This window comes from Pteropus vampyrus, unplaced genomic scaffold (genome assembly GCF_000151845.1).
Source record: "Pteropus vampyrus isolate Shadow unplaced genomic scaffold, Pvam_2.0 Scaffold58, whole genome shotgun sequence".
Lineage (NCBI taxonomy): Eukaryota > Metazoa > Chordata > Mammalia > Chiroptera > Pteropodidae > Pteropus > Pteropus vampyrus.
In genome coordinates, this window is record NW_011888839.1 from 5,628,545 (window position 1) to 5,654,032 (window position 25,488).

At 34.7% G+C, this 25,488-nt stretch overlaps 1 long non-coding RNA gene and 1 pseudogene across 1 annotated transcript; one reads left to right on the plus strand and one right to left on the minus strand.

Moving 5' to 3' along the window:
- Positions 1-1,965: 1,965 nt before the first annotated feature.
- LOC111740111 lies at positions 1,966-19,962 on the minus strand. The gene is made up of 3 exons (XR_002780465.1): positions 18,461-19,962; positions 13,663-13,665; positions 1,966-1,980 (listed from the first exon to the last, which is right to left on the minus strand). It is a non-coding gene; the product is annotated as an uncharacterized LOC111740111 (long non-coding RNA).
- LOC105292491 lies at positions 14,101-14,557 on the plus strand (annotated as a pseudogene).
- Positions 19,963-25,488: the final 5,526 nt, after the last annotated feature.

Sequence of the window (25,488 nt, forward strand, 5' to 3'; positions counted from 1 at the left end):
GCAGGGCAGGGGGGAATGGAGACCAATATATACATGTAAAACTTAGTGTCAAGAAGCAGTCAGTCCTATGAAGAAAACTACAAGAGAGTAATGAAATATGGTGATGGAGGATAAGGGCCTATTTTAAGGTAGTTAGGGAAGTATTGAGAATTTTGTTCATTACATGTTTTCTCCAGTCTCAAAGGAAAAAATTTTCCTAGTATCAGCAAGTTTTACTTACCTTTATCAGCAACTGGTTCATTACACCATGTTAAAACCATGACACTTATAACTACTCATATTATCCATGTAACATTTGCAATTTACTTTTATCAACTAGAAAGAAAAGACAGGTAACCAACAAAGGAAAGACAATTAGACAGTTGACATCTTAACAGCAACAATGGAAGACAGAAAACAGAGGGAAAATATTTTCAAAATGATGACAGAAAAGACAATCACAAGATTGCTTGAAATCATGTTTTCAATTTAATCTACTTGGTCCTAAAAGCAGCTATGTCCCTGGTATGAAGATGGCTATATCAGGTCACTGATGTTGAACATTTGAATCAGGATAATAGCTAATGAAAACACCATTTGTAGTCCATCTACAACACACATATAATCTCTAATCCTCAAAATAATCTTAAAAATAGTCATTATTATCTCTATTTTATAAAAAAAGAACCAGAGACTCCAAAAAGTTAAATTACTAACTAATCAAAAGCAAAGCTAGGGTCCAGATACACTATTATATTTCAAAGCCCATATTTTATAGATTATTTCTCTTGTCTTTCCTAATTCTTGTTCTAAATTTATGTCCATCAAGTAAACTTTGCATTATTTCTTATGTAAATTTTCTCTTCAGAGACAAAATTGCATACTTATTTTTCATAAAGTTCATGTAAAAATATATTTGAAATTTTAAAGAATTTACATAAATTTTATTTACACAAATCTTTGGAAGCATGGCTATGATAAAAAAATTAAATGTACTTATATTTACTGAAGTATGAATCTCATATAATCTATTTTACCTAATTATATGAGTAAAGTACCATCTTTACTAAGCTATCATCAGGATATGAAAACTGGGATTTTTTTTTAGTAGAGATGAGATGCTAATACTCACCTACCCTGCTTTCTTGCTTGCTCTTTATGCCTCTCTCAACCCCCGAATTACAAGATGATTGGTCATGATTAAGTGTTTAAACTGTGGAACATTCTGACCCACAAAAAAAAAACAAATTCATGTCCTTGGCCTCATTAAAACAGTTTTACTAATCAACATTATTCAAATTTATGTTTTAAAAATTCCAATAGCAATTATTGCCTGTAGAATTCTTTTGGCGATTAATCATGTACTGCTTTGCTATAAACCTATTGTTCTCTTGAACTGTTACTTAACTATTCTGTTTTTTATCTTTAGGCTACAGTTTATTTTTCTTATTATGTCACAATTATTTTCTGAAAGCACAGATATCATGGTCCTGTTATTGCCTTTCTCAAAAACTATGAAAGGCACATTGTCCTGATCCCCTCTTGCTTCAAGCCCCTAGCTCCCACTGAATGGGTGCATTTTAGAGATCAAGACACTATTCCGCCTGCACTCTCTGTCCTTCCACACAAGATCCCTGCACTGGACAGAATGATGGATCCCCAAAGATAATAACATATGAATCCCCAGAACCTGTGAATACATTACCTTGTATGGAAAACGGAATTTTGCAATTGTGAATAAAAATCTTGAGATGGAGAGATGATCTTGGATTATATAAGTAAATCCAATGTGATCACAATGGTCCTTATATGGGAAAAAGGGAAGCAGTAGAGGGAGTGTCAGAGACCGGAGATATGATAAGAGCAGAGGTTAGAGAGAGAAAAAGACAGATTTGAAATGGGATGCTATTGCTTTGAAGATGGAAGAAAGAGTCAAGAGCTAAAGAATGCAGGAAGCTTCTAGTATCTGGAAAAGACAAGGGACACATTTTCCCCTAGAGCCTTCCGAAGGAACCAGCCCTGCTGACACCTTTATTTTAGCTACAAAGGACCTATTTTAGGACTTCTGACCTCCAGAAATAGATTTTAAATTTGTATTGTTTTAAGACACTAAATTCGTGATAATTTCTCACAACAGCAATAGGAAACTGATGCAAATCCATTTGTGGCATCCCTTCTCAATTTATAAAACAGGACTCTCAAAACTTTACTAAATTTTGGGGAGGCAGAGCAGGGAGTTTACATTTCGGGATAAAGAACATTAGACATCTCTGCTTTTAAAAATAGTCACCTACTCTTTTTTCTCTCCCTCTCTATGAGCTCATCTTCCTACCCTCAAATTCTTGTTTCTTTCTAATAAATAGGAATTAAGGTTTTCCCTTTGTTTGTTTGACTTCTGATAATCCATGCCCTTAAGATCTCATTTCCATGTCAGGTGGTTTCATCAAAGCATTTTCTCAATAAAAATCAAAGGAACTCTGATGCCTGCTGTTAAGATAACAGTTTTTTTACATTTCTCTGTATAAAGTACATTGATTGAAGCAACTATCTTATCATATACATCATTTTTATCTCTGCAAGTTCCTTTCTTATGGTAGATGCTCAGCATATATTTCTTTAAATTTATTTGACCAGAAATGCTATTATCTGAATTCAACATGTAAGTTTTAGCCACATATGTGGTTATATAACTTTTAGATTCTTCTGCTGAAGGTTCCTGGAATTAATTGCTTTTGAATTTCCTGTCAGGAAGAGGTCAATGGATTTAAACTAAGTAGGACACTATTTCTACTTGTTCTTTAATGGCAACACTTTACAGAGAATTACATGTGACCTCACCAAATACTCTCTGTGATTCATGGTATCTATTTTCAAAATGTTTGCCTGCAATTTTTTTCTCTGCTTCCTTTGTTTTCCTCATAACATGAAACAAGTTCTCTGAATTTGAATTATGACCATGATCTAGGTTTTCAGAGGAAGAGATACACCAGAGCCCAGGGGATTACGTTAGAGTGCATCAACCAACAAGTCTGGAATACAGACCATTAAAAAGCCAGCAACAAAGCAGGTGGTCAAAAACTAAGCACAAATACTGACAAAGGAGTACCAGGAAATACTATGGGATGCTATTATTAAACCAATTTCTGGTCCTTATTTCCTAATTTCCTAACTCCTTAGAAAGTTAATAGCCAAATCATTGAATGGGATCAATATGAGGCAGGTCTAGGCTACCTGGAGTTTTTCTTATCTTTTGCATGTAGAAGAAAAGTGTGTAATTGGTTTGACAGGGAAGGAACCAAAAATGTTAACTGCTCTATAAAGGAATTTAGTTCATAAATGTCATGTTCAAACTCAAGGCAAGGAAATTATGGTATATAAGATAAAGTCTGCATTGGATTTCATATTACCTAAGTGGAAACACCCTGCACTCAGAAAATGTTTTCTGATATTTGATGCTAGACTACACCATTTGGAGCAGAGTTTTATTTTGGAGATTTAAGGACTGGAACAGTTAAAGCATGATTAATAGTGGTTACTTAGATAATCAAAATTTCAAAGGGCGAGATAATATTTAGTCATTTTCTTGAAATCCCATAATTCAAGTAAATAGTAGACTATGACAAAAATTATTATTTTCAACTCACTTCTGCCACAGAAGGCTTGAATTACTTATAAAGGGCATCATTTCTGAAAAACTGACAAGTCTCAACTCCTCACCATCTCCTCACATCTAAATTCAATGAACGCAATATAGAAACGAGATTATTGAAATAAAAGCCCATAACACCAGATATTAAATAGACATGACAGTAGACCGAATGCTCCCAGATGAGCACATCTCAATGTCACATATCATTTTTATGTGAAAGTGTGATATACAGTAGGTCCCTGCCTTAGTTACATGGCCTTCCAGCCACATAGAATTCCATTACTGGCATTCTCCATTGAAGTAAACACTCCTGTAACTGCTCACAGCCTTTTGTTAGCATAAGCTTCTCTCAAAAGCTTCTGTTGGGTTTTTTTGTTCTGTTTTGTTTTTCATTGTTTTATACTCTATTGTCTCCTATGTTTTCCTCTGCTGAAGAAGTTGATTTCACCAAGTGCATTCTAATTGTATTGCTCATATATATTGTAATGTATGCCATAATTTATTTGTTGATTCACCTTTTGATAGGCATTTGAGCAGTTTCCAGGTTTTAGTTACAGCAAATAATATTGCTATGAACACTTGCGTACATGTCTTTGTGCGGGCATGTTTTTATTTCTTTTGGTAAATACCTAGAAATGAAGCAGTTGAATTGTACTGAAGGTATATGATTAACTTCTTAAGAAATGTCAAACTGGTGTCAAAAGTGGTTATACCATTTTGTATTACTATCAACAGAGTATGAGAGTTTCATTTCCTAAACATCTTTACCAAAATCGGTCTTAGGAGTGTATTAGTTTTAATTTACACTTCCCTAATTGCTAATGATGTTGAACATTTTTCATGTGCTTATTTGCCATTTGTAAATCTTCTTTAATGGAGTGTCTTCAAATGTTTTTGTTAATTCCTGTGGGTTGTTTTCTTACCTTTTAGTTTTGAAACTTCTTTACATTTCCTGGCTATAAAAAATTTATCAAATGTATGATTTGCAAATATTCTCTACCCAGTCTATGGCTTTTCTTTCACTCATTAAGAATGTGTCTTGTAGAGCAAAAATGATTTTGATGAAGTTCGACTTATTCAATTTGTTAGTGGATGGTGCCTTTGGTGTCATATCCAAGAAAGTATCATGCAACCCAATGTTTTCTCCTATGATTTTCTGTGTATTGAAATAATCATATTATTTTTCTTGTTAGTTTCTTAATGTGGTGAATTACAGTGATTTTCAAATGTTAAATCAGTCTTACGTCTTACTTTCCTGGCATAAACCCCACTTAATCATGATATATTATCTTTTTTATGTATTTCTATTATACTTGCAAAATTTTTTGTTTAAAAATTTCATCTATGTTTATGAGGAATAGCGATCTGTAGTTTTCTTTTCCTGCGATGTCTTTTGTTTTGGTATCAGAGTAACTTTTGCTTCATAGGATAAATTGGGAAAAGGTCTTTCCCTTTTAATTTTCTGGAGGAATGTGTGGAAAATTTGTATTATTTTTTTCTTAAATGTTTAGAAGAACTCACCAGTCAAGCCATCTGAGACTGGAGTTTTCATTGTAGGAAGGCTGTTAACTGAAAATTCTATTTCTTTCATAGATAAAATTCTAATTCTATTTATTTGTTTCTTCCTTAATGAGTTTGGTGGTTTGTGGTTTTGAATGAATTTGTTCATTTCACCTAAGTTGTCTAATTTATTGGCATAATGTTGCTCTTAATTGTTAAATCAGAAACTTAAAAGGTCAGAGACCTTACCCTACTTGCAAGCTAACAAGTTAGCCTGCACATTGTTAGAGACAGAGATAGGGACTAGAAGCAAGATTTTCAGGATAAGAGAAAATTTGTTACTTACAGCCAACACAGCCAGAGTAGCATCTCAGCTCCATTTCCTCCAGCCCCGTCCTCTGGTAGCAACATGAACAAGAGCCAGATACTACCTGTGTGTGCAGCAGGGGTGCATAACAGGAGAGGAATCTCAAAATTATAAGTCTTGGAACTTATATAGGAGATGCTGGCACATACGACCATTCTCCCCTCTAGAGAGAAAGAGAAGTCTTTTATTCTGTAGTATAAACAATCTTCTCGAGAAAACAGAGGTCTTTACCTTTATTATCTTATAATAAACAAATGTCTACAGAAGAAACAAGTCCCTAAATCTCTAGCTTCCAAGGTCTTTGCTATTCAGACATGCTCTTTTGGTTTGAAAACCTGTACCAAGCAAAAACATGAAAATGTCATAGAGAATTGTCTACCAATATCAAATATCACATTCTATTAAAAAGACAATCAACATCTGTCTTCAAGGGGAGGCCACTCCAAAATCAATTCAATATTACATCAAGAAACAGTATCACGAGACCACTGTTACCTAGAGGATGTCCAGGCCTCCTCTTTGTTGATTAGAGGAATCTGATTCAGGGGTATAGAATCATTCCATCTCGTGGCTCTGCAAACCATAAGGCTTTGTCATCATCTTTATATTCTAGAGTGAGTCTTCACATCCAGTTTCTACTCAAAAGAAGGAAAAGAGGCTGTAGGAAACTCCTAGCTTCTCTCTTACAGAACTGTAGTAGCCAGCCTCCGAGATGACCCCCAATGAGTCCTACCTCTAGTTTTCATGCCTTTTTGTAGGTATGAATATTGCTGACTTGTGTAACCAATTTGATATTGTGGCAATGGTGGCATATAACTTTGAGGCCAGGTCCCAAAAGATATTGTAGCTTCTGCCTTCCTCTCTTGGGCCACTTGCTATGGAGAAAGCCAGTTTCCATGTTATAAGGACATTCAAGTGGTCTTTTGCAAGGTCCATGTAGTAAGAAACTGAGCTATACTACCAAAGGCCATATGAGTGAGTTATCTTGGAAATAGAACATTCAGCCCCAGCCAACCCTTCAGATGTCTACAGCACTCACTACCACCCTGGCTGCATCCTCATGGAAGACCCTGATTTGGAACCACATTGTAGAACCAATGCTGAATTCACAAACCTCAGAAACCATGTGAGATAATAAAATGTGATACTGTGATTTGTAATAAGAAATATATATTTGGTCATCATCCACTGTTCATGGCATAGAGCTACTAATATCCTGGTAATTTCCTATATAAGAACCATAGAGACATCTTTTGTTGTAATATTTGGTCCTTTGTCCTCGGTTCCTGAAATAGCTTCGAAGTGATAAAGGTGAAATGGGTGTCTTCCATTAGTTATATAGCAAGCCCCATAAAACCACACATTAGCTTATGTTAATAAGGTGATATTTTGAAAGCTAATCTAAGAATATGGACTAGTTGCCAGGGGAACCAACCATGTGAACAGAGTGTTGAAACTTTCAATTCCAATCCTCAACTTCCAATGGCCAATGATTTTATCAATTATGCCTACGTAGTGAAGTTTCCATAAAAACCTAAGGACTGGGTTTGGATTGCTTCCAGGCTTGTTGAACATATTGGAGATGCTGAGAGGGAGATGCCCCCAAGAGGGCATGGGAGCTCTGTGCCCCATCCCACATACTTTGCCTTCTGCATTTTTTTCATCTGGCTATTCCTAAATTTTATCTTTTTATATATATTAAAAAAAAAAAAAGAATAGTTATCTAGTAAGCAAATTGTTTTCCTGAGTTCTGTGAACTGCTCCAGCAAATTAATCAAACCCGAGGAGAGTGTTGTGGTTGGTCAGAAGCAAACAATGTGACCTTTTGATTGGCATCTGAAGTGTGTATGGGGAAGGCAATCTTGTAGAATTAAATCTTTAATCTGTGGGCTCCGACATTATCTCCAGGTAGATAAAATCAGAATTGAGTGAAATTGTAAGACACGCAGCTGGTGTTGAATTGCTTGACGTGTGGAAACTTCACACATCTGGTATCAGAAGTGACATAGTGTTCTAGTGGAGTATTGAGAGTACAGCAGACAGGTAGGAGTGTGTTTTTCCCTTAAAAAATGTTTATTGTTCTTTTAGGCTATAACCTGCAGAAGATAGCTAACATAATGGAGTGTACTACTTCAACTCACAATTTATCCTTACTTTGGCAAAGTAACATTTATTTACTTTGACCACATATAAGCAAGAATTTAGGAAATGTAGCCTATCCAAATAGCTAGTAAGAAAGGAAGAAAAACTTCTGGTGGACAGCTAGCAGCCTCTGCAAAACACATTCTAATATCTGGACATTATCTGATCTGTGTCTCAATTTCTCCAATTATGTAATGGATATGAAGGCCCAAATTTTAGTTACAATTAGCTATTTCTGCCATAACTGACTTGTTTTAAATGACCACACTTGAACCAAAGAATTGAAGCCAAGAGACAGGATTAAATTCTACTAGTATGAAGGTCATCATAGTACACAAATGGATGGGGCGAGGGACCGTTCTCAGAAGATATGTGTAGGGGGCTACTAGGTAGACAGTTGCATAGATGCACACTACATTTCTCAATAAATAACTATAGAATGAATGAATAATTAAATTGGAATTTTATACAAAAAACTGTTTAAACTATAAAACTGTTTAAGGGCATGAGATAGATATCATAACACATTAAGAGGTCTGTGCTACACTGTTAAGCACTAAACCAGCATAGAATAGTCTGTGTAAAATGACTCTACTTATAAAACAAAACAAATGAATATAAATAAATATATATATGCATGGAAAAATCTTGAAAAAAAATGTATCTCAAACTGTTAACAATAGTTGTCTCTGAGGACATTTGTTTTCTCTTCATACATTTGTTTTTGTTTTTTTTTTACTACCTGCTTTATACATACTGTATTATTTAAATTGTTTGCAGTAAGTATGCATTACTTTTATAGGAATATGTAGTAATAAAAAGCAAAAAATAATAATAAATATATGCTTTGGAAAAAAAATTCTCTTAAATGCTTCACAAATTTTTTTCTCTCCATTTCATACTACTTCCTTAGCTCTGTTCTTTTATTACCTAGGCTGGGATTCAGCAAATTTTTCCCGTTAAGGGCCTTATGCTTTATGCGTGTAGGCTATATGGTCTCTTTTGCAACTACTTAAGTCTGCTGTTGTAGCTTGAAGGCAGCTGTAGATGATACCTAAACTATGGGTCTGTCAGTGTGCCAATGAAACTTTATTTACTGAAACAGGTGGTAGGCCAGCCTGTGGGCCAGTTTGTTGACTAATCACTTAAGACTATCAAAGTTCCTAAATTACCTCTCTGATTCCAATCCCTACCTTCTCCTTCTCTCCCATCTTATATTCACATAATTCTCATGTCACGTAATTTCTTCACATCCTATGTTTTTGCTTAAGTTTCATCTACCTGGAAAATTCTTAGATTTCTAGTGAACTCAGGATCACTTTTTAAGACCCAGAATAGTCTTCATTTCTCCAATAACTAAAACTGATGATTTTGCTTCAGTGCTTTCATAGCTTTTGTGCATATCTTGATTGGCACTTTGTACTGTGATTTCCATATGCGGCTCCCAGTCAGGCACAGAATACCTGGAGGGCTGAGACTATGCATTTAAATACTTGGAATCTAACACAAGACAGAGCAGAGAGTAAAGACTCAGAAATGTTTACTGAGTGAATAAAGAGAAAGAGGGGTATGTCTTTGGACTCTTAGGCTTTCAAATTAGGTGCAGAAAAGTACCCCTCCCAGTGGTTTTTTAATCCCTTCATAGAACAATCAATACCTGACGGATTAGATCTTTCTTTTTTCCTTCCTTTTTATATCTCGGCGTAATGCCCAGAGCAAATAAGACTATATAGTTAATCGACTTTTTGAATCTAATTTGTCATCTGATCCAAAACAATACTCTAAGCATTTACAAGTAAAATCATTCAAGAGATTATTCACCTTTGCCCTATAATCCTACTTATAAAAATTTTGCTCCAACCCTGGTTCAACCCAGGTGGTGAGCCACTTAGTATAGGGAGTATATTTTTGAAAGGCTAAAAAAGATTTAAGGCATAAATGAATGACTAGGGTACAGCCTACAAGTTTGGAATGTGCCTCATGTATACTTCGGACTGTTTTACAAGGCTTGTATATAGGAGAGATCTTACCTTATATAGTATAAACTATCAAAAATCCCATTATATTATTCAATTTAATCCTCCCTTAGTCTTTTAGATGTCTATAATCACCAATTTGTTGATGAGGAAACGGCCTTTGGGTTGTCTTTCACCCAGTGTCACAGTGAGAATGGGGGTAGAGCAGAGTCTCAAACTCTATTCTTCAGATTTTAAATCCTGTGTTCTTCCCTCATATGTGGCTTATCTTCATTTTCCCTTGATTCTTAACATTTGTACAAAAGCTTTTTGTATATCATTTTTAAATAAGTTATTGAATGATCCTATCCAGTTCTGGAGCTCTTGCAACTGACTTTCTGCTAAATAATATAGTTTATCATACAAACCATTGTTAAAAAGGTTCAAAAAGTTTGCTTAATATTTTTAAATGTTTAGAACATACTGCTCAGACAGTTTTAAGCACCACTATATACAGAGCCTTGTTGAATTGCCTCTGCATTTTGACTGACAGTGAGATGGGCCAGACCAAGATGACCTGTATCTGGAGACTGAATAAACATCCATCCAAAGGCAAGGCAGAGGTGTAGGCTAGACCTGAGCAACCTGACATGGTCAGGGAAGGTCAATGTCAGTTACAGTATCAGGAAAATTCAACAATAGATGGAATATCCAGTAGATCTACAGAGTATAACAAAAGAAACAGAGATTGATTCATCATCCAAAAGACCCTGAACCCAATAATAGAAATCTATTCATAGGGATAGGATGGAAACAAGCAAACAAACGAACAAAAAACGAAGAAGAAGCTCAGCTTCATAGTAGCTAGAATACCCTTCTTAGAGACAGGGGTAGGACTCAGGCACAGGCAACCAGACAGTACATCAGGGGCAAGAATTAGGGTGCAAAGTTAACGTGACAGCAGCTGACTTGATTGATTACTTAGGACCCCTCCAATTTCCTCTTTGCAAAGACACATCTTCCCAGCAGTCAAATAGGTCGAAATCTATGGATAATGGATACAATCCTCTAGCTATGATGAGATAGGAAAAACAAGCAGAGGTTACAGTACTCACCTATCAGAGGTTACACTCATTTATGAAATGTCTCTCTTCCAGTATGCCCATCTTCTTACGTCTTCCTATCTCCACCTCTCTCTTGCCTGCCTCCCTTTATTCTTTGCTCCTCATTAATGAAATGCCTTATGTAACCAAAGTATACTTTAGAGTATTTTTCATAATTATTTCATAATGTTTATTTTTCTTGCTCTGAATTTTTAAAATAATTAAATATTTTATATTCACTAATAATAATATATGATAATCAATCAATTTTTTTCCTTTGGGTCAATAGCTTTCTATAGAATTCCTAACCCTGCTTTAACCAACTCGTTATTTACTAAACTGCAATTAATTCAAACTGCATAGATTGGATTTGTATTGTAACAATCCCTACACTACAAAAAAATTAAAAATATACATGACTCCTAAATATTCATAAATGATGAAATGGTTAATTACTGTGTACTCACTTGATAAAACATTATGTACTGATTAAAATGATATTTTAAAATACTACGAAGTCAAGTAAATAAACGTATTAAAAATATGAAAATATGAACCCATAGCTACAACTAGGTAAAATTTTTGTAATCATCTGGGCAAAAATGGTAAGAGAATATGGAGAAACAAAAAATATAGTTCATAAAAAAGGCTGAAAAAAAGATGAATGGTGAATTATATTTTATTTTTTGGAATTATAATGTTGCTTGGAAAATTAATCATATTTCTTAAAACAAAATGTGTTTCCACACATTCTTTTTTTATATTTAACTTTTAATTCATTGATGTGAGTGCACAAGCTCACAGAACATACAGTCAGTCCAATTCACAGAGCCACTAAAAATGATCAGGTATTTCACTGTGATACTTCTAAAATAAAGCATTTCAAAGAATCTAGTAACTTTGGGAAATTAAACTGTAACTTCATGTATCTAAAATAAGGAAAAACAAGAAAAATCATTCAATAGACATATAAGGAGACATCAGTCCAGAGATTAAAATAGAGCGAGTTCCAGGTAAATCTCTATGACCTCCTAATTACCTCTAGTCCCCAGTCCTGCTCTTCCCCTCCTGCAATAGCAAAGAACCAGTTTGGGATTTAAAATTTGTCTCTAATCTTCAGCATTCCTGCTGAGAACCACCCACCCCCTCCAAATAGTAACTTTTTGCCCTTTCTCTGTCTTCTAGTATGTCATTTTTTGGTTTCAAATTTGAATGTTCTTAAATTCTGCACTGAATTAAATTCTAATTATTCATTTACTTACCTTTTATTCCTTAAAAGTAGTTTGCCTTCCCCTGAGTTTATAGTAGGAGACTGATAAAGGCCTGCTTACATGTGCAATTTTATTAAATTAATGCACATTCAATGGAAACATTCAGATATGATTATTTTACTATTCACAATATGTACTTGTTTCCCTTGAGAATTATTTATTCTTCCAACAAATAACTTCAATAAAATATAATAACAAAAGATTAAATACATGGATAGACTTTTCATTTTGAGGAAATATAAATGCTTATTAAAAATATAGACTTTCCCATAAGAACTTCTTAAACATCAGTTCTAAAAAGATAAAGTAACAGGAATTGTTTATAACAGTACTACAATTTCTGGCAGGTTACACTGAAATAAGATTCTGATTAAAAAATGGTTACTTTTTATTGTTTATATCTTCAGATTCATTGCCACTATATTGCTTTGGCTGCTAGCTATGACCTACTTTTCATTTGTTTTTATGCTCTATTGTTTTTTTCAATCTTATGGTAAAATACAAAATCCTGAAAATTTATTTTAGATAACATAAAAGATTTTTATATGAGCCATACTAGAAAAAAATCAGTATCAGTGAATATAAATTTATAGTGACTGAGGCAGGAGCATGTTTGGTGTATTCAACAATAGCAAAGAAGCAGGATGGTTGGAGCAAAGAGAGGGAGGGAGGGGTGCATGTAGAAGGTAAGATCAAAATGATAGACTATTGAGGTCTTTAGATTTTATTATACATGTGATGAGAGGCTATTGAGTAGTTTTGAATGGAGTAGTAACATGATCTTATTTATGTTTTAAAGGCTCAATCTGGCTGCTATGTGGTAAAAAGACTGTAGAGTGAGCAAGACTAGAATCAGAGTCATGAGGATAATGACTTGAGGTAGGTTGTTGTGTACTGGGTGGTAAGGTCTAGTTAGATTCTGGAGATATAAATATCTATAGATATACTCTTTACCAGGTTCTCCTATTGTTAATATTACACCCCATCTGCTTTATCATTTGCCTTCCTTTCTCTTTCTCTCTCCCAATAGATAGGTAGATGATAGATGATAGATAGATAGATAGATAGATAGATAGATAGATAGATAGATAGATAGATAGATAGATAGGGAGAGAGAGATTTTTTCTCTGAACTATTTGAGGGTAAGTTATATTCATCATACATCATGGCTCTTCTAAATTCTTCAGTGTGTATTTCCTAAGAATAAAGATCGTCCCTTATGTTACCTCAATTATCAATTTCAGTAAATTTAACATTGATACACTAATTTTATCTGATTTACCATTTGTATTTCAATCTTTTTAGTTGACCCAGCAATGTCTTATTGTCTCCTTCCTGTACAGGATCTAGAATTGCATTTAGTTATCATATCTCTTTAGGCTCCTTTAATATGGAATGTTTCAACAAATTTTCTTTGTTTTTTATGGGTTTGGGTACATTTTTAAGGTAGAGATGACTGACAGGACCAAACATTTATTCAGATGAATATGATTTGGTCTTTGAGGGAGTTGAGGATGACTCTAAGATTTTAGTTTGAGAAACTGAATGAATCTCATTTATTGTGATAACTAATACAGCCAAGATGGGAGACAAGTGGTAAGAATAGAAATCACTAAAAAGATGCCTCTTTGTGAATAAGACTTCTAGTACTCATGCATATCTTATTCTTCTCTCCAGGACACACAGAGAATTATACTTCCTCCCCCATCTTATAGCTATCCGGGACTGTGTGATCAGTTTCAGCTAATGGGTTCTAAGGTGAAGTGATGGTATCACATCCCAGGTGAAGCATTCTATTTTCCTGCCTCATTTACCAGGAGGCTGCATGTTACAGAGGGTGCAGCTGCAGGATGATGAAGGCTCCCTCAGTCCGGATGACTGAGTTGTCCCATAAAGAACAGTTGCCCTAGAAAATTGCCCAGAAATAAAGCCAACTTTGCACAAGCAAATAAACATTTGTTATATTAATCCATTGAGATTTAAGGGTTGATTGCTGCCTACCCTGTCTTGATTAAGTTACTATTAGACAGTCAAGTGAAAATGCTAAGTAGACATTTAGATATATGATCCTGGCTCTTTCCCTGCCTCCACGGAGCAAAGGCGAGGCTTTGGTGTTTTTAAGATTCAGCTCCTCCTGTAACCCACCACCATGACCGAGGAAGGCACTGCTGCTGGAGATGTAATGGATGTTAATACTGCTTTACTAGAGGTGCTGAAGACCACCCTCATCCACGATGGCCTAGCACATGGAATTCATGAAGCTGCCAAAGACTTAGACAAGTGCCAGACCCATCTGTGTGTGCTTGCATCCAACTGTGATGAGCCTAAGTATGTCAAGTTGGTGGAGGCCCTTTGTGCTGAACACCAAATCAACCTAATTAAAGTTGATGACAACAAGAAACTAGGAGAATGGGTAGGCCTCTGTAAAATTGACAGAGAGGAAAAACTCAGGAAAGTGGTTGGTTGCAGTTGTATAGTGGTTAAGGACTACAGCAAAGAATCTCAGGCCAAGGATGTCATTGAGGAGTACCTCAAATGCAAGAAATGAACAAATAAACTTGGCTTTGGATTTTCGGAAAAAAAAAAAAAAATCCTGGAGTTGAGATCTGGTCAGGTCTGGGAATGTTTAGGAATCACTAAAATATAAATATGATAGAAGCATGAGATTCCCTCACCTAGTGAGTCTAAGTAGAGATAAATGCTTGAAAGGTGATCGATACATATTTACGTACATACATACAAACTGACCTAGCCCTCAACCACCTGGCATAGATGATAGATCCAAAAAAAGGCATCTGACATAAGCCAGCCACTGGAAGTCTTTCTGTGGCATTTTTCAAACTCGTACTAAAAGAGTTAGTGTCTCTTAGGTGGTCAGTGTCAGAGACCAGTCTATGAGGGTCCAGAAATCATGTTCCAAGCCATGTGGATGAAACTAGCAATAATGGGTGAGAGCAAAGTGAAAGTAGAGAGAAAAGGAGAGATAAGAAAGAGTCCTAACAACATTTAATTACCCAGTTCTCTTTCTCTTAAGGCCATTTCTTTCATGTCTATTAGATGGTTTGTCCATTGGATTCAATATAACCATTACTCACAAGAGCCAATAATTCCTATATTTTCCTAATATAGTTTGAATTAGATTTCTGTAACTTAAAGTTCAAATAAAAATGAATAGTAAATGGATATTACCGAATTAATGAAATATTACACATTTTTAACTTAAAAAAGTCACAAATGGCTTTTCCTGTTTTTATCATTTACTTTCTGCTCCTTCCACCACTGAAGATCTTTTTCCAGTCATCCATTGACACATAACAAACCACTCTAACACTTAGTGTCTTAAAATGACAATCAATTGTTTTGTTCATGAATCTGTAGTTTGGGCAGGGCTCTGTGGGGAAGGCTAATCTCTGTTCCAAATGGTATCATCTGGGAGACCTGACCAAAAACTTGAGCAACGACTCCTAGAAGGCCTACTCACGTGGCTGACAAGTTGGTGTTGGCTGTCAACTCGCCTGAGATTTCTCTTCATGTGGGCCTTTCAGTGTAACCACAGCTTCTTCACAAATTAGAATGGGCTCCAAGTGGAAGCTATACCATCTTTTATGACCTAGATTCAGAAGTCACACAGTGGCCTTTCTCCCATTCTCTACTAGTCAAGGCAATCACAAAGGCCTGCCAGGTTCAAGAGGGAAGTACACAGATGCCACCATTTGATGGGGGTGTGGTAAGATTCTGAAATAGCATGAGGGAAAAGAATATTATCATGGACATTCTGAAAAATTTTAAGCCACTACAGATTCTTAATGGTTTACAGGAACTAAGTTTCTATATAAATTCCTATATAAAGTTTCTATATAACTAAGTATAATGGTTTATAGAAACTAAGACCAGTGTACGTAAGCCACAGGGACATATATTTTAGTTCCATATGAAAAACATTCATTCATTCATTCACTCATTTATCCATTTATTCATTTATAAAATAAATATATATTGAGAGACAAATATTCAGGGTACTTTGCTAGATGCTAGAGCAGGGCCAATTGTCAGCCAGTGTATTTTTACTATATTTTACTATTTATAGTATAAATACTATAAATAGCACAAATTATTTGTACTATAAATACTACAGCCAGTATTTATTCTTATTGGGTCTGTGTCCATTCCAATGGCTTGGTGCCCAGGTTGTCAAATATTTTTAAAATCATCCCTCTTCTTGGGAAAGTCTCTAACCCTTCCTTTTAGGAAAACAAAGACTAAGGGAGGAGATTATAGTTGGGACCATTTAACAGTGTAAGTAGCAGAGAGGTCCAAGCTCTGAAACTAACTTAAATTTTGCTTAGATTTAATACCATGCAAGCACAATGCATTGCCAGATTTCCAAGTAATCTAATAACTTGTAAGTTTTCTGTTCTGATTCTTTCTAAATCTTACAGTTAAATCCATTTAATCTTTACTTGGAAGTTTACTTCCATCCCAGATTCTGAAAGCCATCTTAACTGAAGAGTGTTAGGAGGAGTCTTAAATAAATTTGGTTTAACTCAACACACTTATTTTTATATTTACTCACTAATGACATGATAAAAAAAAAACCCCACAAAGATAAATAAACCACAGGATTTATTCTTGAAATGACTAGTCTGGTGCAGAGGTCCCTTAAATGTTGATGAGCATAAGAATTGTCAGGGAGGTTGTTAAAACTGTAAAACCTAGTCCTACTCCCAGAGGTTATGATTCATTAATTCTTTTAGGTGATTCCAAATAAGTGATCTTTCTAAGTGTCAATTACAGAACAGATATTTCAATACAATATCAAAGTGTTATGTTTGAATTATGGTTAAAATCATAGACTTTGGCACCAGAATATCTGGATTTGAATCTAGCACTATCACTTACTACTTGTGTGACACTGTTATTTTGTTATTTTGTTTCTCTATATCTCTACAATGTCTTACCTTGTTTAAAAACAAATGAGATAATTTAAGTCTAAAGAAATGAACTAATGCTTACTGTTTTACTGAGAAATTACTGTAACAAAATACCTCATTCCAAAAAAGGAACTTGGGAATCAGTGTAGGAAAAGGGAAAACTGGAGAGGAGATCTAAAGCCTGTATGGATGAAGATTTTGAAAGAGAATAGAGATATCTAATGAAGAAGTTGCTTAAATTTTGCTCTATTGTGTGCAAGGTGGGTTTCCCAAAGAAAACTTGATAGCATTTACATTACTAATGTTTTTGAAGTTAAATTTGCTTTTGCAGGGAATGTCAGAGCATTGAATCTTCTCAAAATGGGCTGTGTACAAGAGAAGAAGCTGCTCAGAGGGTACAGTTACTTTTCTTTTGAATGAGTAAAAGGCTAATAGACTTGCACATAATAAACCTCTGAAAAATGGTAACTATTATAAGAGTCCTGTTTGTTCTTCTTTGTCTGTCCTCATCCCTGCTGCCTTCTTTCTATTTCATCCTTAAGTATTCCAGTTAATTTTCAAGAGACCTTCTTATATTCTTACTCTTTTCTCAGAACATACCCCCTTTGCAACTCCTGACATTAAACTAAAACCTAAGAGCACCACTTCTCTCATTAATTTCTCTTACAGAGATCCATTCATGCAGTTGGTCATTCACTTAATAAGTATTACTGAACAAATACCCTGTGCTGGGCACTATCCCAGGAACAAGAATAGGACAATGAAAAAAGACATGGTCCCTGCCCTTGTAGAGTCTATAATTTAGGGGAGGAGCAAACATCTAACAATTACACAAGTATGTACCTAATTACAAACAGGATAAGTGACTAAAAAAAAAAGAGAGAAGCTCAGTGATCTATGAGAATATACAGTATGAGTACCTATTCTAGTGTGGACAATAAGAAAGTCCCCTCACTTAAAAAAAAAATCTTTATTATATATGTTGAGCACCTATTATGTCTCAGTTAGTAGCAGCACTTATTACATACAACATAATGTATAAGTATAGATTATAAATAAAAGACATGGAAGGAAATTAACATTTATAGTACAGTGTGATATCTGTTATGTAAAAATAAGCGGAAGGGCATTTAAATAAATGTTAGGAATCAGGGAAATTTTTCCTAAAATAATGAAATAAATGATAGCTATGATTTTCATAATGCCATGTGCTCTAAAAACAGGCATGTAATGGGATAAATGGTAACCACCCCCCAAAAAGATATGTCCACATCCTAATCCCCAGAACCTGTGAGTACCACCTTATGTGACAAAAGAGTGCATATTATATGCACTTAGATGAAAAAGATGTGATTAAGACACTGAGAGGAGGAGTTCATCTTGAATAACCTGTGTGGGCCCTAAATGCAATGGCATGCCTTCTTATAAATATGAGACAGAGAGAGTATTGAGACCTAAGAGGAAGAGGCAATGTGACCACAGAGATTGAAGCCATAAATCAAAGAACTCCTGGAGCCACCAGATAATGGAAGAGGCAAGGGACAGATTCTTGTTTAAAGACACTGGAGGGAGCATGGCTCTGCTGACACATTGATTTCAGACTTCTGGACTCCAGAATTGTGAGAGAATAAATTTCTTTCTTTTTTTTTTTTTTTGCCTCTGTCATTCAGTTTGTGGTAATTTGTTACAGCAGCCACAGCAAACTAATACAAAACACCTAACCCAATTTGTGAATGTAGGGACTCCTTTCCAGAGCTGAAGGAACCTTAAAAGGGGGAAAGAAGATCCCAGTTACCACTATAGTAAAATATCAATTTTTACAAAAACACTAGACATAGAACAGCATCATTTTTTTTTCCTGAGACTCTAACCTGTAGCTGTAGGTAGAGGTAAGAGAGAAAATCAGAGCTATAGGTAAGTTTAATTAGGTCTTTGAATGGCACAACTAAGGAGCCAAAACTTCTCCAAGCCCTTGGCACTCAAAGTGTGGTTCTTGGAGCAACAGCTGGGGTGGCAGCAGTACCTCAGAAGTTTTTAGAAATTCAGAATTGGGAGCTACATTCCAAATCCGCTCAAATGGAATTTTTATTTTAATGAGATTCCTGGGTCATTTGCGTGTACTCTAACATTTGAGAAGCAAGTCTAGAGCAAAGCTATTGAGAGATTTTGAAAGATTTAAAGCAGATAAGTGACACAGTAATATTTGCAATTTAGGTCAACCAATCTGGTGGTATTAGGAAGAAAAGATTTAACTGGGATAAAAAACAAGGCAGAGTCAAGTGACTGCAACAGTACTGGTAAGAAATTATAAAGTTTTGAATAACGATGTTAGTAATAGAGATGAAATAAAACTGACACAATTTTAAGAAATATCTGGAGCCTGGTCTGATATGTACTAATGCCACTCACACCTAGGTTCTATAACATGTCCCACTTTGTGCTTTTATTTCTAACAGGATCTTAGAATAGGATTTTCCCTATCAGAGTTTCTGCCGAAGCACTAACAGATGCCAAGATGCCAAGTGAGTATGAGACATTCTCCCTTCCATATGCAGGTTGACAAAAAGAATGCATTCAAGAATCTCTTACATGATTCTTTAAACCTTCAACCAGATTAAGGATAGAAGAAAGCATCAGAGAAAGTAAAAGAGAACCTTCTTAGGAGGACTGTCACTGTGTTCTGAGTACCCACTCTCTACTGGGAAGAGGCGTAGAAGAGTACAACCTTCTAATCTCAAATCTAGTGCGGGGTACTGCCAGGGAACCACAGGAAAACTTTTCAGAATGTGTTTTCTGCAGCTGGAAAATGCAAAAAACTAGTGTTATACTGATGTTTTAGAGCCAGGAGAGTGCTGTTGCTTTGGGACTGGCCTTCATTCCTAAAACTTATCAGGGCAAGGGATGTCCAGGAAGAAGAGAGCTAGAGTTCTGGGATTTATGTCAGTTGTGAGCAGTAGAAACACCTATTCATATCTGTAGGAGGTGGTCTCAACACACAAGCTTGCTATTTGCTAGGATATAGTTGTCTATTTCCAGAATTTCAAAGTATGAGTGGGTATTATACAACTTATGCTTTTATAAAAGAAAACATAATTAGTGCTACACACATAATAAAAAATTATTGGTTAACCTTATTTTGCTTATATATGTATTTGTAATTTCTTTCTGTAGCTTTGTGAAAGCTTTAAAAAGAAATTCTCCCACAGAGCACATATTCATCACTTATTTTGTAAAATTCACTTTAGTGGTTTTTAAACAGGTCTCTTTAGAGTTGTATAAATCTGCAACTTTATGTTCAGATTTGGTCAGGCTAGAACAATCTGCAACTTCATTTTCATTAACTGTATCCAGCTTTTAAATTTAAAATGAAGTATTAGTGAAATCAACATCATGTTTTTTAGGGAGATCTTATTTTTAAGCAAACATGAATATATTTTTAAAATACTAATAGACTAAAATTAATTACCTGTTCTTATTTTCTATCTTTCTTCTTCATAATGGTAAAATAAACACCAATTGGCAGAGCTTTAACCAAAATGAGCTCCTTCTTCTGGTCTAGAAAATGTTGAAATCCTATATGACAAACCATTTAATAAAGAAGAGATAAGGTAACTCTGGACGAATCTGTCATCAGTCCCCAGGTCATCTTTATGAAATTCCAGATCTCGCCAAGAGATGGGGCTCTTGTATCCAGCCCAGAAACTGAAACATATAAGGACATTTTTTTAGACACTGAGAAACTATGTCCATTACGATTGGCAAGAGCCTTTAAAAGCAAGAAAGTTCAGCTTTAAAGGGTTGGCCCAGTGGCCTTTACACAGTCTCTTCCAGCCAGATCATCAATCTCTTAGAAACTCAATTTCCATACCTGTGAAATCTAGATATGCCCTCTTGATGTTCCAGGAAGAATGCTTAGCACATTGACTAGTAAGTAGCAGGTAAGTGTACAATGAATCTTAGCTATTGCCTGTAAAAACCAAAACAATATTTGTCTTGTCTGCTGACTTATAGTAGGTGCTCAATAAATATCAAAATTGAATGAATGGATGGATGAACCTTCATTCTACAGTTAGCTTGATGTAGCTTTTAGTTTAGCCTCTCAAGCCTATGAAATCAGAATCTTATGCCTGACTTAAACCTTACCTTTCCTGACTAATGAATGACTCTATAATAGTTGCCTGGCAGACCTGTGATTTGATTGATTTCAACTGCCCTCATCTTGAGCACTTTCTAAGTTGGCATTTTAGTCTCCTGTCTGTTTCATCTACTTAAGTCCTAGATCTCTCCGATACCTTAACAAGAACAAAAAAAATTGCAACTAAACTAGAAAAAAGGTAAATCTATTAAAAGCAGTAATTAAAATTCATTTTGAACAGAAATATGACATTAATAAGTGGCACTTTAACCTTTATGTTTTTAAATTTTATTTTAAACTATAATTGTTCTAGTTCCTCAGTGATGACTCCTCAACACATTTTTATGAAGAAAGAATGTTCAAAATATAGGGACAATTTTTGACAACTTCACTGTTCCTTATGGAGGTCTTTGGGAGTTTACTCTTTTTAGGGGAGTGTTATATGCTTACCCAATCCCCAAGCCTCAAAATCACTGTAATGTTGCTACTCAGCCTTGTTTGTCTTTTATGGTCAGTTCTAGCTTTATAGTCTACTGGGAAACTCAAATTTTATTCTGTAGCTATTGTCCAACTTTAAAAAAAATGCATTACAGGTTAGTAATTGGAGTAGAATCCATATATATAGTACCAAGTTATACTATAATGGTACAGGATGAAGGTTATATTGACTTTCTTTATCCTAAAAGTAAGCACAATCTGTCTTTGAAGTTTAAAGATCAAAGCACTTTTAATGTATATTACTACATAATAAACACCTTTTGTGTGATTTCTTATAAGAAAAGACTTTTAAAATAGAAGGTGGAAAATATCTTTCAAGTATCAAAAAGTGTCACAAATTAAGGCTAGGGTGTCAGCAACATGAAAATTTGTTGAGCGACATACTATGTAATTTCATTTATATTAATTTCAAAACCAAGAATACTAATCTATATTGATATAAGTAAGAATAGTGGCTCCTTTGAGGTGGCGGCTGGAGTAGGGTTGGGGGATTGACTGGTGATTGGGAAAGTCATCTGGAGCATCAAAGAGTGCTGAAAATATTCTATATCTTGATTTAGGTATGTTACATGAGGTAGCATACCGCACTGTTAGCTTAAGATCTGTACACTTTAGTATACCTAAATTTTTTTAAATAAAAAAGCTCTACCTCAATAAAAAATATGTCCTTAGTCACATAATAAAGAAAACACTGAGTCTAAAAAAAATTGTATTGATTTAACAAACACTTGGTGTCTACTGTGTTAGGAATTCTGCTGGTACTTGTGGATTCAAAATAGAGTAAATAATAAGAAATGAAACCTGTTTATAAACTAATAAGCCAGCCAATTTTAGCCTTTAGGCTACCACCAGCCACAACTGAGACTTTTAAATTCAACATGTCTTTATTCTCTAGAATCAATCCTATAAATAAACCTTTTATATTGCATATGAAAGGTTTAATACATTCTACTTATTCTTATATGCCCAGTTCACTTTTCACTTTTTCCACAAAGGTTTTTAATCTCCTGAAACCAGCAGTGGCCTATCTTTACTTTGTACTCTTTATACTCATATAGTATCTCACAACTCAGTACTTAATTGTTCTTAAATAGTCTTGTGATAAACTTGTCTCCTACTCAAACTGTAAGTTCTTCTAAGTTCCTTGAGACTAGAGATATATTTTTTTGAAGTTTCACAATGTTTAGCAAAGTGTAGGTTATGTGATATATGCTTAATTAATTATTGTAGGTAGAATGAATGAAAACTTCACTTTGACCATATTAAACATGCTTAAGAATAGTTTAAATTTCAGGAAAAGAAATTAATCCTTACAATAATTAATATCCAGCATTTTATGTTATAATTTTCTTACTAACTCACCTTTTATGTGCTAGACAGAGAGAAAAGATATTCTTGATATTCCACCCTGTTTCCTGTAGCTCATTCTAATAAGAAGTGAAAGGAGGCTCTCCTTATCTGTTCAATAACAGTATATTTGCTTTAATTGAGAAGGAAAAGCATCTGGATGAAACATTTATCTCCAAATATCTCTCTATCCCTCATAGTAATAGAACTGATTTTTTTTTTTAACAGAGTTTATAGTTGCTTAAAGTAAAAACTACATTTCCCAGCTTTCCTTGCAACTAAGTGTAGTCATGTGACTGAAAATGATAGGTATACTTTCAGCTCCTGTTCCCAAAGGAACGTGCTTTTGTTTCTTCTCTTCCTTTAGACAGCTACTTGGAATATGGTTATGATTTTGAATAATCTTGGACTATAAGATGAGGACAACACTCTAGAAATGGCAGAGTAAAGAGAAAATGTGTGGGTTCCTGGATGACTAAATCAAGAAAGCAACCATTCCAGGATTACCCATCTAGTCTGTTATGTGAGAGGAAAACTCTTGTTTAAGCTACTGTTATTCTTAGTCTCATTATATGCAGTGTAAACAATTTCCTAACATCTATTGGAGAGTTACATGTGGTAACAGTTGGCAAAGAATGATTCTTTCCTTCCCACACGCAATGCTTTAAGGAATAAACATGTTTCAGCTCCAAACTTTGGGTGAATGATTTACTTGTATAAGAACTCAAACCTAGTTTCTGATATCAAAAAGCTAGTTTAAAATAATTTGTTTTGCAGCTAACTACCTCTAATTTTCCTTCCCCCAAGTTCCATTCACACACAGAAGCATATATTCATATGCATACTCACACTTATCAGGGAGTCTCGCTTGGCATTTGGACGACCAATTGGATCTCAAGTTAAATTAGCCAATGAAAACTGTAAACTGAAAACTGTGATCTGTAGTTTTTATTTCATATGTTTATACTGACTTTGAGTAGTATTACCTTTTATAAACTAACCTATACATCCTTGAAACTGCATCTTTGAAATTGGCTTTTATCAGCATCTTGTAATATTTTATGAAAACTTAATATATCTCATCATGTAGAAAACAGTTAAAATATTCATCCATTGAACAATTTATAATTTCAGGGCTGCCAAAAGAAACATACCTTTCATATCGTATATTTGACTTTGAAATTTTTATAGCCCTACATTCCTTAATATCTTCAACTTTCCCTGTATTTTCAAGCATCCTCTACTTCTGTCCTGTCTCACGGAAAAAGTCTCTTTACCAAGGTTAATAACTTCACTCATGGTCTCGAGTGCATCCTTGTCTGCCTTTACCTCATTATTTCCTTAACTCATTTCTTTCTTACGGGCTCTTTCTCTTTATCAACATTTCATTTTTGGTTTTGTTTTCTTCTATCTTAAAAAACATATATACAGACAAAAGTCTTTCTCTGGACCCTGATATTTCTTTCATGTATTGTTCTGCTTTTTTCATGTATTTACTACACAAAAACAATTATCATCAGTGTTTTCATTTTGTCACTTCTCATTTACTCTTATACTTGCCATTCTGATTCCACCTCTGCCAGGTTACTAAAATTACTTCCAATTCATCGATCACCTAAATCCCCAAAGACATTTACTTAGTCTCCACTCTCTTTGACTTTAAGCAGTAATTAATCCTGTTGACAACTTTAAAAAAATAATTTTATATATCTTGGCGATATATATCTTTCCTCTTTGGCCACTCTCCTTTGCTGGCTCCCTTTCTTCCTCTCAGGCTAGGTATAGTGGATATGTATTGTTGTGATCCTTCTGATAATTTTTTTTTTCTTTTTCTGAATTTCCTTTAAGGAACTACTTCTTTCCTCATTTTATCCTTGCACTATTTGACTTACTACAACTTTTTTTTTCCTTCTAATCCCCTATCTTACCATTTATTCCACTGAATTCTCCATTTCCTTCCATAAGACCTTACTCCTTGAACTCTAATTGCTCCCATCGACACTCTTTCCTCTCTAGATTTGCTACACAGCCCTTTTCCAGGATTTTTCTTTGCATTTTTTTTTTAGGATTGGTGCACCTTTTTCAGAATTCCATTATTTCCTCAGTTTTTGACCTTATTTTCCTAGAGTAGATGCTCACGTAATTCCTAAAAGATCACATGGGAGGAAACTGCTCTTCAGTTCTGAGCGTTATTTGTCTGAAAACATCTTTATTTTGCTTTTACGGTTAATTGATTATTTGAATTACAGAATTCTAGACTTAAAAATTGTCTACAAAAATGCTGTCATCGTCTTCCGGTATCCAGTACTAGGTCTGATATTCATTCCTTTGTTGATAACATGTCTTTTAAGTTTAGAAACTTTAGAATTATTGACTATCATTATTCCTAGTTTTTAGTCTTGGTATTACATGATAATGTCTCCAAGTATGACTCTTTTTATATATATTTTCTGGTACCCTGTAGCCTACTCAATCTGAAAACTTTTCTTCAACATTCTTAAAAAATCTCTTATAATTAAAATTTCTTTCCTCACTTTTATTTAAATCTTGCTAGTGGAATGTTAGTCTGCTAGATGGGCTCTCCATGAATCTTTTCTCGTATTTTCTTTTC